This window comes from Camelus bactrianus, chromosome 1, assembly GCF_048773025.1.
Source record: "Camelus bactrianus isolate YW-2024 breed Bactrian camel chromosome 1, ASM4877302v1, whole genome shotgun sequence".
NCBI classification, from domain to species: Eukaryota; Metazoa; Chordata; class Mammalia; order Artiodactyla; family Camelidae; genus Camelus; species Camelus bactrianus.
In genome coordinates, this window is record NC_133539.1 from 120273769 (window position 1) to 120288256 (window position 14488).

At 44.5% G+C, this 14488-nt stretch overlaps 1 long non-coding RNA gene across 1 annotated transcript; it reads left to right on the top strand.

Moving 5' to 3' along the window:
• The first annotated feature begins 2673 nt into the window (after window positions 1-2673).
• Window positions 2674-14280, top strand: LOC123619974 (uncharacterized). Its single transcript, XR_012509587.1, has 3 exons — window positions 2674-4557; window positions 5030-5829; window positions 9092-14280. It is a non-coding gene; the product is annotated as an uncharacterized LOC123619974 (long non-coding RNA).
• Window positions 14281-14488: the final 208 nt, after the last annotated feature.

Genomic DNA, 14488 nt, shown 5'->3' on the forward strand with positions numbered 1-14488 from the left:
ACAGTGAGGTGTGTGGTCTGTACCTGTCCGGCTGCAGGGTGTGGCTGGCTGTCCCAGGCTGTCCCCGGGGCCTTGGCCCTCCTCCACAAGGTCTCTCTTCCTGCCAGGGGTCTTCCCCTCCAGGGCCCCCTCCCCGGGCTGCCCTCTCCCACCAGGGACCCGGGCTCTCACACGGCAACTGACTTCCGCAAGGCTATAGCAAAAGCTGCCAGGTTTTCTGAAGACTTGGCCTGGAGCTGCCAGTGTCCCTTCTGCTGCACTCTGCTGGTTAAAGTGAGTGACAGGCGTGGGAGGGAACTGCCCAGGGAAGGGAGTCCCGGGAGGTGTTGTTCATCAGGGCCACCTTTGCAGGCCGGCTACCACCACTGGCCTCTCTCCTCATGACATCCCTCCTGAGGCTTCATCCGCCTTCATCAGCCTCAGGCCCTCTTGCCAGTCTGCAAATAATATTCACTCTTTGCAAACAGCCAGAGATTCTCCGGTTTGCCATGGCTCAGTCCCTCTCCAGGCCCTCCAGGGAGAGAGGGAGTTTCTGGCTGCACCCCCCATGCTGTGCTGGGCTGGCCAGTTCTCTGCAGGCCTCTCTCAGGCCCACCTGCCTGGGCTTCCTCCTCAGACATTGCATTGCTGACACCAGGTGCCACACTGGATGTGGCTTCTCCCGGGGCCCGCACTCAGGGGAGTCAGGCCCTCGTGCTGAGGATCCCCGACCAGGCTGACCTAGCCATTCCTGGAATGTGAACGCCACTGACTGCATGAATGGAGGGCTCTGGGAAAACAAGGGGAAAAAATGTGATGTGGAAGAGAAAGCGGCTAGAATCTAAAGGTTATATAGTATACCTTTTCTAGGAAAGCTCCAGCAGCGGCCTCTCCTGTTTTAGGTAGCTGTGAACGTTGATTACTGGTATTGTTTTGATCTGAATTTGAGGTAATGATAATGACAATAAAGTTTACATAATTCTTAGGAACCTTCATATACATAATTTTATTTCATCTTCACAGTAACCTTCTGAAAGGAGTGAATATTTTTATCCCCACGTTACAGACAGGGAAACAGGCACAGGGAAATCAGGGGGCTTTCCCAAGGTGGCACATTGTATGGTTTTAATCTTGAAGGGACAATTTCAAAAGAGGAAAGACTTGAAAGAGAACAAATGGGCCTGTGATTTTAAATGAGAACTTTTCGATTTTTCCATTTTGATTGTTTTGCAAAATACTGGGCTCAAAATTTAGAGGCGAAAAAACCTCAGGGTTACCTAAAGAAGCACAGAGGTGCAGTATGGCGACCAGTTGTGACAAAGCGATAAAAATTCGATAATACAATTTCCGTTTAATTCAGCACGTATCGAGTCCCTGCTGTGTGCCATTCACTTAGCTACTCCTGTGTGCGACAGGATGGGAGCCTCTGAATTGCTCACCTGAGAAAGGACAGAGAAGCAGTTCCTGGCCTGGATCAGCTACTGGGGCTGCCAGACCAACTCTGGGCTGAGGTCTGACTCAGTGAGACTGACCACGAAGACGGTGCAGGTGACATAACGTTTCTCTAATTGCAGGAGCCTGGGGATGGGTGGTGCTGTAGAGACGTAGGATTCAGGGCCCTGACGATGTCCAACTCCTCCGCAATAGTCACATGCAACAACGTGCCTGGGTGTGTGCTGCAGAGTCCTCTTCTCAAATTCCTGCCCAGAGGAACTCTCCAGAACGGGATGGACGCAGCGTTCACGAGCACCGAGACGTGGGAGAGGAGGGGCCCTCCAAATTCTCTGACTTTGGGGGCTCAACTTAGAAAACTGCTGCCCAGTAGATCTTATAATACATCCGGATCCTGCCTTTAAATAGCTGTGTAATGAACACTTGGCATTCATTTTTTCTTAAAAACCAGACTCCAGTTTAAGTAAAAACAGAACATCAGCTGACTGGAGAGAGAGAGGCCACCAACCAAAAACTGGTGCGCATTAGTGTTGCCTTCTTCTTCCTGTTTCTCTAAACATGTTTATATTTGCACATCAGGACAAGTTCGAGCTACTAGAACATAAGCCGCTTCAGCTTTCTTTGATGGTGTGACTCAGCTTGGGCAAGAGGGTTGAGAATGAGCCACAGAAAAATAAAATAAATTGGCTATTTATGGAGCCAACTACTAATAAAAATGGAAATGCGTTTAGCACATGTTCTTTCCAGGAATCTCCCAGACTGATTGAAACAGGGAGGGAATAAAAATGGAACATTGCTTTAGAAGGGCATTTGCACATTGGCTGCTGCCACTGATCAGTTGCCTTGAGCTTGTGACGTTCCTAATTCAAGAACTGGCCATTTCTATAAAGAAGGGAGAATTGTAAAAGAAATTTGGGGCAGGTAAGAAAGACAAAAAAAGTAATGAGATACGTATTTTTTAAATTAAAAATTTTTTTTCTAAGTAATTGTTTTTTTAAAATGGAGGTGCTGGGGATTGAACCCAGGACCTTGCGCATGCTAAGCACACACTCTACCGCTGACTATACCCTCCCTCCTATAAGATATGTTTTAAATTGACCTCAGTTCAAAAACTGTGTTTGAATTTGCAAACCACAGGCCTCTTCCAGTGTGCCTCAGTTCTGAGAATCTGTGCACCAAGTAGAATATAGTTACAAACAGAAATCTTAAAATATGGTTATATATGGTTTTATATGCATGTGATATTTAAAGGGAGGGGAGGAACATAGGGGGGAAGATAAGAGACCAGAAAAAACACTGCCACAAGGTAGAATTTTCCAGGAGGTTGTCAGTTTGTCCAAATTTCCCCATGGAAAATGGTCATCAGAATAATTATGCCCCAATAATTCAATCGCCAAAGATACGCTCCTTTCGCTAACTTAAACTCTTAGACCAGTGGTTCTCAAAGTGTGGTCCGTGGACCGCGAGGAGCAGCAGCAGCAGCAGCAGCACCACCTGGAGACAATGGAAATGCAAATCCCCACCCAACTTCCAAGACTTCCCAAGTCAGAAACCAGGAAATCTGTGTTTTAACAAGCCCACTGTGTGATCCGATGGGCGCTAGTCAGACCAGTTGACCCAGATTCGTAAGTTTTCAGTTCTAGGCATCTAAGAGGGAAGACTTGGCCAGTTTTCCTCCTGTCCAGGTGTGCCTCATTTCCAAAGCCCGGGGGGTCAGGATCGGGAGGTGGGTGTCAGGTGTGGATTGTTTCTGGGTCATGATGTCACACAGCTGAGGAGAGAGTGCAGGGCTCAAGAGAAGGACCAGGCTGGGCGCCCCTGCAGATGCAAAGTGGGGAGTGGGTAAAGGTGCAGAGGGAACTGAGACGCCTTCTGAGGAGGAAAGGGAAGGTCGGGAAGCACAGGCCCGGCTCCAGAGAACGTGTCCTCAGATTGGGTACTCCTCCCTTCCAGAGGGGGACTGTAACTTCCCTTCCTCTGGGTGTGGCCTGGACCCCGTGACTTGGTCCTAGCGACCCTGCCGCACTTCCAGGACAAGGTCACAAAAGGCACTGTGGCCTCTTCCTTTCTCTCGCTCTTGGATCACTTGCTCTTGGGGAAGCCTGTTGATGTGTCTTGAAGCTGCTCACGAAGCCCCACAAAGAAGTCTGTGCGGCAAGGAACTGAGGTCTCTGAAGAGCATCCAGCCTTCAGATGGGCCCTTGCCACCTCCTGAAGGAACGTGACTCCTCCCATGGCCCTGGCTCCCCAGCTCCCTCCATCACCCACACTTGCCTCCAGCCCTCGGAAGAGGAGGGTCTTCCATCACAGGGCTGTCTATGCATTTCCCGCTGCTTAGCCTGCAGCCCACCCTCAGGGGCAGCAGGAGAGATGGACAGGAAAATGTGATAGAGGCCTCCCCTTCTCCCTGGTTGGCAAACGAAAGTTGGACATGTTTAAAGTCTGCGATATGGTGTCTTGATCCATGCAGACACGGTGAGATGATGGCCACAGTCAAACCAGCTGATGTCCATCTCTTCACATAGTTACCGTTTTGAGGAGAGGGGGGAACACTTGAGATGTACTCTCTTAGCAAATTTCAAACAGTGTGCAATACACTAGTGTTAATATTAGTCACCTTAGGGCCTCGGAACTTCTTCGTCCTGCACAACTGGAACTTTGTTGCCTCTGACCAACACCTCCCCCTTTCCCCACCCCCAGACCCAGGAACCCACCCTTCTACTTCCTGCCTCTATGATTCTGGCTTTTTCTAGATCCCACAAATAAGTGAGGTCATGTAGTATTTGACTTCCAGCGCCTGGCTTATTTTAGTTCACTCAGCGTGATGTCCTCCGGTTCACTGTGTGTCCCCTCCACCCACCAGTTCACATGGTGAAATTCTAACCCCCAAGGCGATGCTATTGGGAGGTACCCTTGGGAGATGATAAGGTCAGAACCCTCATGAATGGGGTTGGTGTCCTTATAACAGAGACTCCAAGGAGACCCCAGGGACCCCTTCCACCATGTGAGGACACAGCGAGAAATCGGCAGTCTGTGAACCAGAAGGAAGAAGGTTTCCACCCAAACCTGACGGTGCTGGCCCCGCTGATCTTGGAATTCCAGTCCCTGGAACTGTGAGAAATAAGTGTATGTTGTTTATAAGCCACCCAGTCTGCGCTACGTTGTCAGAGCAGGCGGAGCTAAGACATCCATGTTGTCACAAGCGGCAGAATTTCCTTCTTTTCTGAGGCTGAATCATGGTTCATTGTACACACATAGCATTTTCTTTATGTTTCCATCCGCTGACAGACACTTAGGTTGCTTCCCCGTCTTGGCTATTGTGAATAGTGCTGCTGAGAGCATGACAGTGCAGAGAGCTCTTTGAGGTGCTAATTTCATTTCCTTTGAATAATTACCCAGAAGTGGGATTGCTGGATTATGTGGTAGCTCTATTTTTAATTTTCCCCCCAATTTTTAAACAAATCTAATGCTTTTTCCGAAACAATTTCATTTTTCCGTATTATTTACTCACAGTCGAAGTAGCTTCACCTGCCACATATAAAGAAGAGCTTTTCTAGGAAGAATGTTTCTGAAGAGTTTTCCTTTCCTGTCACGTCAGGTTTCCACCAGAAGCCCTCCTCATCAGGCGTTTCACGAGAGAAGACTCAATCACAGGGAGGGGTGCGGACCAGGAGAACACAAGACTCCATTAAGAGGAACGGTTACCGTAACCACATTTCCATTTCCTCTTTGGACTTCAGCTCAACCACATAAACAAGGTGGGAGCAGAATTATGTAATATGAGGCTGTTGAGACAAAGTAGCCTGCTATGAGGGTGGGACTGGGCTGTGCCCTCCAAATTACATGATGGAATTAGAAATCCGTCCAGGTCAGGTGCAGTGGATAGGATTACTTCCAGAAAGACTCTTTTGAGAATGCAGACTGTGCCAGAATTTTTATGTGATAACTTAATGGAATTGACACATAAAATGGACCAGCAATGGATGCGTTCTGTTTCTACCAACATGTCCTTGAGTTAAAATTCCATCTGGGGAAGGGACAAAACCTCCACGTGTCTGGAGTCTAATTCTGGTGTCTGGCGTGAGCTTGAGAGAGCACCGTCTCAATCCTTCACTCCACCTTCAAGGCTGGCTTGTGATCCCTAGCTGCTTCCTGCCTCACCAGGTCTGCAGAGCTTCGAGGGACCCCGACCAGGGCCCATGCACGGACTTGACTGCCCGTCTGGTTTCTGCCTGTGTCTGTGCCCCACCGGACCGGGCAGTAAGCTGAGGAGGGCCTGAAGGAGCACACAGAACCCAGGCTCTCACTCCCTGATATGTTTGGGTGCTTCATGAGTTTTACTGTTTCAAAAATTTTTAAGACTGTACTGAGGCTGCTGGTGCCAATTTTATGAATCAGGTAAGTTCTTACTTGTTGGCTGCAGTTGTATACATTTCCCTGAAGACACCATAGTGTCCAGCTTTATTAGTAAATACGACACATTGGAGCATCAGGTGCTTTGTGAGACTGGCGGAGGGTTTTAACCCAGCAGTGAGCGTTGCTTGTGAGCAGACTATTTTTAATTTTTTGAGGGATTAATTTTAGTCTCTGTTTTCCATAATGGCAGTACCAGTTTACCTTCCCGCCAACAGTGCACAAGGGTTCCCTTTTCTCCACATCCTCACCAACACTTATGTTTTATATCATTTTGAGGATGGCCATTCTGGCACGTGTGGTGTGATATCACATTGTGGTTTTCTCTCATCAGTGCATTTCCCTGTTGATTAGTGATGTTGAACATTTTTCCATGTATCTGTTGACCACTTAGATATCTTTGGAAAAATATCTATTCAAGTCCTTGCCCGTTTTTAAATCAGGTTATTTGTATTCTTGCTTGAGTTGTTTGAGCTCCTTATGTATATTGGTTACTAATCCCTGATCAGATGTATGGTTTGCAGATACTTTCCCCATCCTGTAGGTTGTTTCTTCACTCTGTTTCTCGTTTCCTTGGCTGTACAGAAACTTTTTAATTGAATGCAATCTCATTTGACTATCTTTGTTTTCACTGCCTGTGCTTTTTGGGGTCATATCTAAAAAAGCATTGCACACCAATGTCAAGAAACTTTCCCCCTATATTTTCTTCCAGGATTTTTATAGTTTCAGATCATGGTTTAAAATTTAATCCATTGGAGTTGATTTTTCTATACGGTATGAGATAATGGTCCAATTTTATTCTTTCTGCATGTGGTTGTCCAGTTTTCCCAATAGCATTTATTGAAGAGACTGTCTTTTCCCCATTGTGTGTTGTTGGCCCCTTTGTGAAAGATCAGTTGACTATAAACATGTGAATTTATTTCTGGGTTCTCTATTCTCTTTTGGTGGTCTACATGTCTGTTTTTATGCCAGTATCATACTATTTTGATTAATATAGCTTTGTAATATATTTTGAAGTCAGATAATGTAATGCGTCCAGCTTTCTTCTTCTGCAGTCAAAATGCTCTACCACTGAGCTATACCCTCCAGCTTTGTTCTTCTAACTCAAGGTCGCTTTGGCTTTCAGGGTCTTTTGTGGCTCATATAAATTTTAGGATTTTTTTTTTTTTCCTGCTTCTCCTTAAAACCGTCTTTTGGAATCTTGGTAGGGATTGCACTGAATCTTTAGGTGACCTGGGGTAGCATGGACATTTTAACAATATGAATTCTTCCAATCAATGAAACAAGGTATCTTTCCATTTGTATGTGTCTCCTTCAATTTCTTTCACCAGTGTTTTATAGTTTTCAGTGTACAGATCTCATCTCCTTGGTTATGTTTATTACTCAGCATTTTATTTGATGCTATTGAAAATGAAATTGGTTTCTTAATTTCTTTTTCAGATAGTTCATTGTTAACGCATAAAAAGACAAGAGACTTTCCTGTGTTGATTTGTATCCTGCAACTTTACTGAATTTATTTGTAGTAAATTTGTGAATTAGTTCTAATAGCTTGTTTGTGAAGTCTTTAAGGTGTTCTATATATAATATGTTATCTGCAATTACTTCTTTTTTTTTTTCTCCCAATTTAGATGCCTTTTATTTCTTTTTCCTGCCTAAGTACTCTGGCTAGAACTTCTAGTACTGTACTGAATACAAATGATGGGGGTGGGCACCCTGGTCTTGTGCCTGATCTTAGAGGAAAGACTTCCAGCTTTTCACCATTTAGTATGATGGTAGCTGTGGGCTTGTCATATATGGTCCCGCATGGCCTTTATTTTAACATCTGTTTTAGAAAGTGCTTGGTAAGAGGTTTGAGGTTTTCTGTGGAACGTTGGTAAAATCGGGTGAGATATAAAATTTTATTCCAAGGGGAAAACTCAGTTAAGAGAACGCTTTGGATTGACACTTGTATTGTGGGAAAAGATGAAAGATCTGAATTTGTGGTGTTTGAGGGGTTATTAAAAGATGTAAGAAACCAAAGGGATGAGAAATACTAATAACCGGTTTATTGAGAGTTTTAGGTTTTTAAACAAGGTTCTGTCACATCCCCCTTTCACAGATCTCAGGCAATAGTTCAAACAGGAGTCATAGCTTTGGGGTCAGTTTCAGGTAAAAACCAACTATCCTTTTCAGGCTTTAGAAAGCCCACCCTAGTCTGCACCAAAACTTCAACCTCTCATCCATTTCAAATGCCAAGGGGCATTAGGTGAGTGTGGACCACTCTTTTCTGGGGTTCACCCGGGGGGAACCCTGGGGCAGACCCAGCACCCCACCTGTGAGAGGGAGGCTGAGATCTGCTGTGCCCCTTGGTAGCTTAACAGTTATTTTAAGCTCTTTTATTTCCATGATTCTTGAAACACATAACATTTGAAAATGCTCTGCGAGGGTTTCAGGATGTCCTTCCTGGCTGCGGGCTTCAGTTCAAGAACCATCGATCGTGGTTATCATGAACCATTCGGGGGCCTCCTCTGACATCACCAGCCTCCCTGGCTTCCTGTCTTAAAGACGTGACTTTCCTGTTTCCCCACCAAGAATGTGGTTCCACCTCTTCATAGCTGAGCGCTTCTTGGACTCACAGAATTTCCGAGTCTGGTTTTAGGTAGAGACGAGGTTGGCTGATATTCCCCTGGGGAGCCCCCTGGCCTCTGGCTGGGGTTCAGGGTCCACTCTTGCCAGTAATTGCTCCACCTGCCAGACAGTGACCTGAATTTCTGTTGTCCCTGGAGCCTCCCCTAAGCTGCAGTTTTCTCATCTGTAAGATGGGCATTATCAGTCTAGTCCTGCTGCCTTCCCTTGTGGACATCAAATGAAAAGGAAAATGTTAAGAAGGAGTTTTTAAAAAGTAAAGCCCTAAATAATAATTATTTATTTAGCAGACCAATGACATGTTTGTTATATAAAACATAGATAAGAAAAAGGAGAGGATTAAATAATCGGAATGACATTAAAATGGGTTTGGAGTCAACTACTGTTTAGGGGAAAAAGCAAAAGTAAATGGTTCTCTGTGCTGCAGGACTTCCCAGGGGCTTTGGTGTGCTGACACGTACTGTAAATGTCCCAGAGTGTCACACAGCAGGCCGCCTCTCTCAATTTATATGAACTCCTCCGCTTTTTAAAAACAGTAACTTTTAGAACGGGTGCCCCTCCTGCCCAGTATGGGAAAGGCTGTATTGGGTAAGGTTATTGTCACTCTTGTGATTTACTCTAGGTGGCCCGAGGCCAGCCCAGTGGAAGTCTCTTCCATGAAAGTGAGGACAGCCGTCTCCTGCCTGGAGAAGGACCAGATGCTCACAGCCGGGGCGAGTCCGATGAGGCTCCTTAGTCCTTCTGGTTCTTAGCTGAGCTTTCCTTGGCCTGAGAGGCTCCATCAGTTCTGGCTCTGACCTTAGCCTGAGTTGCAGGGGCAGGACGGTGAGGGGGGATTTCCCGAGCTTCCAGCTGCCCCGTCTTGTCTGCCTCCTGCTGCTGAGGTGGCCGGGGCCTCAGTGTGACTGAGTCGTCCTTAATTCTGGGCCAGAAACACCAGTCTCAGAGTTCTGTCCTCTGCCAGGACCAGTTGGTAATGGTCTGTCTGCTCCACTCAGCACTGCGACAAGGACTTGTCGGACCTCAGATGTGCAGGAAAACGCATTTTCCCTTTCTTCCTTCCATACTCCTAAGGTGGCTGAGAATTTCATTTTGTTTAAAAAAAAATCCTTTCATTTGTAAATTAAAGATTAGGTAATGCTTACTGTAAAAATTGCCACTAATACGAATATTATTTGTGTCAGCTTGAAAAGGTAGGAAAAGGTATAAAAGATGTAAGGAGGTTATGAAAGTATTGCTTGTATGAGGTTTAAAAGGAAAGTTCCCCTTTTTCTCCCCTCTGCCCACACACCTCCACCTACCAAGTGTGTTGTGTGCGTTGTTCTAGATCTTTCTCTGTGCGTGCCAACAGTTGATAAGTAGACTTGCTTGGCTGTTCAGATGTTTGGTCAGACGCAGTGCAACTTTCCAATTCCACTCAACAGAATTCCACAGACTAGCGTCTATGTCTGTGCAGAAATAGGAACTCTCTTTTTCTCATTTGCTTAAAGTCAAGTGTATTGAGGGAAATTTACATGAAGTAAAACACACCCTTTCTCAGAGTGCAGTTTGGTGAGTTTTGATACAGCAGACAAACAGCCATTCCATCAAGACAGAGACACTGCCGTTGCCTGCAAAGGCCCCCTTGCGGTCAGCTTTCTTCTCACAGCCCTCCTGCCTAGCAGCCACTGGTCTGGTCTCCATCCCTGGAGTTTTCTCTTCCCTAGAACGCCATGCACACGCAAGCGTGCAGGATTAGTGTTCTATGTCGGCTCCTTCCACTTTGCATGATGCGTTGGAGATTCAGCTGTGTCCCTTGTTCTGCAGCTCATGACACATGACCCCTGATGGCTGCTGCCTTGCACACAGCTTGTTTAGCTCCACCCATTAATGGCCATTTGCATTGTTTCTAGTTTGGGGTTATTACAAATAAAGTGGTTATGAGCATTCATGGACAAGTCTTCTGGGGGAAATATGTTTCACTACTCTCAGAGAAATACCAGAGTGGGTGGTATTGTAAGCATATGTTTAACTTTATAAGAATCTGCCAAACTGTTTCCCAAAGTGAATGTACCACTTTGCATTCCCACTGGCAACATCTCAGAGTTCCTGCTGCTCCACATCCTCGCTGACACTTGGGATCGTCAGTCCTGTTAATTTTAGCCATATGTCGTGGATTTCACTATAGTCTTCATTTACACTGTCTTAATGACTAATGACATTGAGTATGTTTTCATGTGCTTGTTGGCCATTCATGTATCTTCTTTGGTAAAGCATCCATTCACACCTTTTGCCCGTTTATTTTAATTGGGTTGTTTCATTATAATTGAGTTGTAGCAGTTCTTTATATATTTTGAATACAACTCCTTATATATGTGTTTTGCAAGTATTTTCTTTTAGTCTTTACCTTGTCTTTTCAATTTAGCATTGTCTTTCGAAGAGCAGACTTTTTAAAATTTTGATGAGTCCAGTTAAACATTTTATTCTTTTCCTGTTTGCTTTTTGTGCCCTGTTTAAGAAATCTTTTTTTCATAGAAGCAGAGAATAAAATGATGGTTACCAGGCGTAAGGTGATGGGGAGATGTTGATCAAAGTGTACAAAGTTTTGGATACCGAAGATGAATAAGTTCTAGAGAGCTAATGTACAGCATGGTGACTGTAGTTGATAATACTGTGTTGTATACTTGAAATTTTCTGAGAGAATACTTCTTAAGTGTTCACATTGGAAAAAAATAACCATATGAGGCAATGAAAATGTTAATTAGCTTCACTGCAGTAATCATTTCACAATGTATATGTACATCAAAAAATCATGTTGCAGACCTTAAATATATATAATTTTTATTAAATTTTTTTCATATAAGAAGAGACATTTTTATTTTTTATTAAAGTAGAGTCGATTTACAATGTTGTGTTAATTTCTGGTGTACAGCAAAGTGATTCATATATATATATTCATATATATATTCTTTTTCAGATTTTCCCATTATAGTTTATTACAGGATATTGAATATAGTTCCCTGGGCTATATAGTAGGACCTTATTGTTTTATCTGTTTTATGTATAGCAGTTAGTGTCTGCTAATCCCAGACTCTTAATTTATCTCTTCCCACCTTTCCCCTTTGGTAACCATAAGTTTGTTTTCTATGTGAGTCTGTTTCTCTTCTGTAAATAAGTCCATTTGTCTCTTAGATTCCACATATAAGTGATATCTTGTGATTTTTGTCTTTCTCTTTTTGATTTACTTCACTTAGTATGATAATCTCCAGGTCTATCCATGTTGCTGTAAATGGCATTATTTTATTCTTTTTTATTGCAGAGTAGTATTCCATTGTATAAATATACCACATCTTCTTTATCCAGACATCCGTTGATGTACATTTAGGTTGCTTCCATGTCTTGGCTATTGTAAATAGTGCTGCTGTGAACACTGGGGTACATGTGTCTTCAAAAGAGACATTTTTGCCTAACCCAAGGTCATTAAGATTTTCTCCTGTTTTCTTCTAGAAGTTTAATAGTTTTAGCTCTTACATTTAGGTCTATGATCTACTTTGAGCTAATTTCTATGTAGGGGGCAGTGTAAGGGTTAAGGTTCATTTTTGCTTGTTTTGCACATGGAAGACTAACCTTCAAGCATCATTCATTGCAGTGACCATATATCTTATTCTTTGTAATGACTGTATAATGTTTCATCTAATAGAGTGAAAGTTAGGCTGTTTCAGATCTGAGGCTATGATGAAATATATATTGCATGTAAATATATATCCTTGCATGTAAACCTCTGGGCAGTCGAGTGAGTATTTCTGTGGACTCTGCGTAAAATAGCACAGTGCTGCTGGGTACCCCAGATTGTTTTTCAGGATACACCCCCCACTTACAAGGCCTGGGAGGGATGGCTCTAACTTTATCTTTATCGGTGTAAGCCTTTCACAGATCTCAAATAATTTCCTTCTGGAAAAATCTAATAGCCTGTGTTATTAGATTCTGAAAGATTTAGAGCTGTTCCAGGAGGGTTTGAAGAGAGATGATAATTTCTGCCTCGGTCATTTAGGGTCACCTCATAAGAAATAGGCTCATAAAATACATGGTCCATGGGAAATGGAAATTTACAAGAAACTGTTTAATAAATATTGAGGGCTTATGAATACCTGTGTGCTGGGGCCTCCCTAGAGGGGAGAGGTTCCTGTGGTAACTCTACATCAGCGATGACTCAATCCCCAGAGGCCTGAATGTGTACATTCAGCCTCCATCATACAGGCCATTGTCTACGTGGACCACCCTCACCCAGCCCTCCCTGGTGCCAGGCCCTGGCCAGCTGGCTGCATGTGCAGAGGCTGCTAGGAAGTGCCTGTTTCTCAATATGGCTGGGGCATAAAGTTATGTCACTTTTGCCACTTTCTTTTCTTTCAATCCTACAAAGGTGTGATTGGATCAAATTAACTGACATTGTTGAGGATGTGTTAGTTGACAAGGGTGGTCCTGGGGGCAGTGGGGATGCACAGAGCTCTGGGATATGCCTCCATCTTCAGGGACATTAACACAGATTAAATAGCAACAGAAGGTGGTTTAGAAGCAGCTCAGAAACAACAGCAGCAGGTGTCACAGGCAGGACTTAGTGACATCGTCTGTGCCAACTGCACAGTCAATGATGGAGTCCGTTTGCTGAAGGAAGGAAGAGATACCTCTGGTTTCTCAGGGACAGTGAAAGTTTAGAATCTGACACCAAGTTCCTCGAGGGTCATCTTCCCCTACATAGACTGCACCTTCTCTAGGCTTCCCAGAGCCCAGTGCCAGTGCTGGAGGTTTCCAGAGTTAACAAGAAGAAGCCTGAGAATTTCCTGGTTAGGCTTGGCCAACAATCACGGATCCTTCTGCTAAACATTTTGGGAACAGTGATGTGGGGTATCCCCTCTCTAAGCTGTCCTGTTGATTTGTATGTAGCTCACATGTATTCTTCATGCTTTTCTTATAAATCCTGTATCAGCTGTTGCTGCATAACAAATCATCTTAAAACCTAGTGGCCTCAGGACACTGCAGGCAAAAACAGCAGCCATCTAATTTGTTCACGAATCTGCAATTTGGGCTGGTTCATCTGGGTGGTTCTTCAGCTGGTGTCACCTGGGCTCACTTCTGTGGCTGTCATCTGGAGACCTGAATGAGGCTGGGTGATCCAAAGTGGCCTCATTCTCATGTGCAGGGCCTCCTCTGAGATGGCCAGACAGCCAGGGCTGGCTGCTTTCCCCACCTGTGGCCTGTTCAATCATCCAGACTTTGTAATGTGGAGACTTGTTTCCAAGAGAAGGCAAAAGCAGAAGCTGCCAGCTGGTTAAGGTCTAGGTCTAGAAGTGGTACAGTGTCACCTCACTGCATCCTGTTGGTCAAAGCTTGTCACAAGGCCAGCCCAGACTTGATGGGAGGGAAAACAGACCCCTTCTTGCTTGGAAGGGTGGCGCGCACACAGGCTGGGGAGATGTTGGGGGCCATGGCTCCCGGGTCTCATTTCTGCATCTCTGTACACAGATTTCAATTCATGTGTGATTCATCACATGTTGCCTCATTTCAGCTTTCCAACAAACCTTTAAAGGGAAATGCCTCCATTGTATGAGAAAACTGAGGCTTGGAGAAGTCGAACAGTTTGTCACGGTCACCACAGAGCTTGAATGCAGCCCCTCTGGTGTTGGACCTGTGGGTGTCCCTTCATCCTCTTTTGTCACCCAGCCCCACCTTCCCCGAGAATGAGGACCAGCTGCTGGACCTGAGTCCAGGCCTACCACCTCGTTCCTGAATTATCTCCCATGAGTGCTGGGTGTATGTTACACAAATTAAAGCAAAATGGACAACTCTGTGGATTATTATGTTAATTATTTTAGTAATCTAAGGATCTCCATAACAGGCTTTAAAAGCTTACAAGAGGTAGTCATTCATTTAAGAATATCTTTTTTTGTTTTGAAGTTTTGTTTTCCTTGTCTTTGTTTGTTTGTTTCTTTAAATGGAGATGCTGGGGATTGAACCCAGGACCTCGTGCGTGCTAAACACGTGC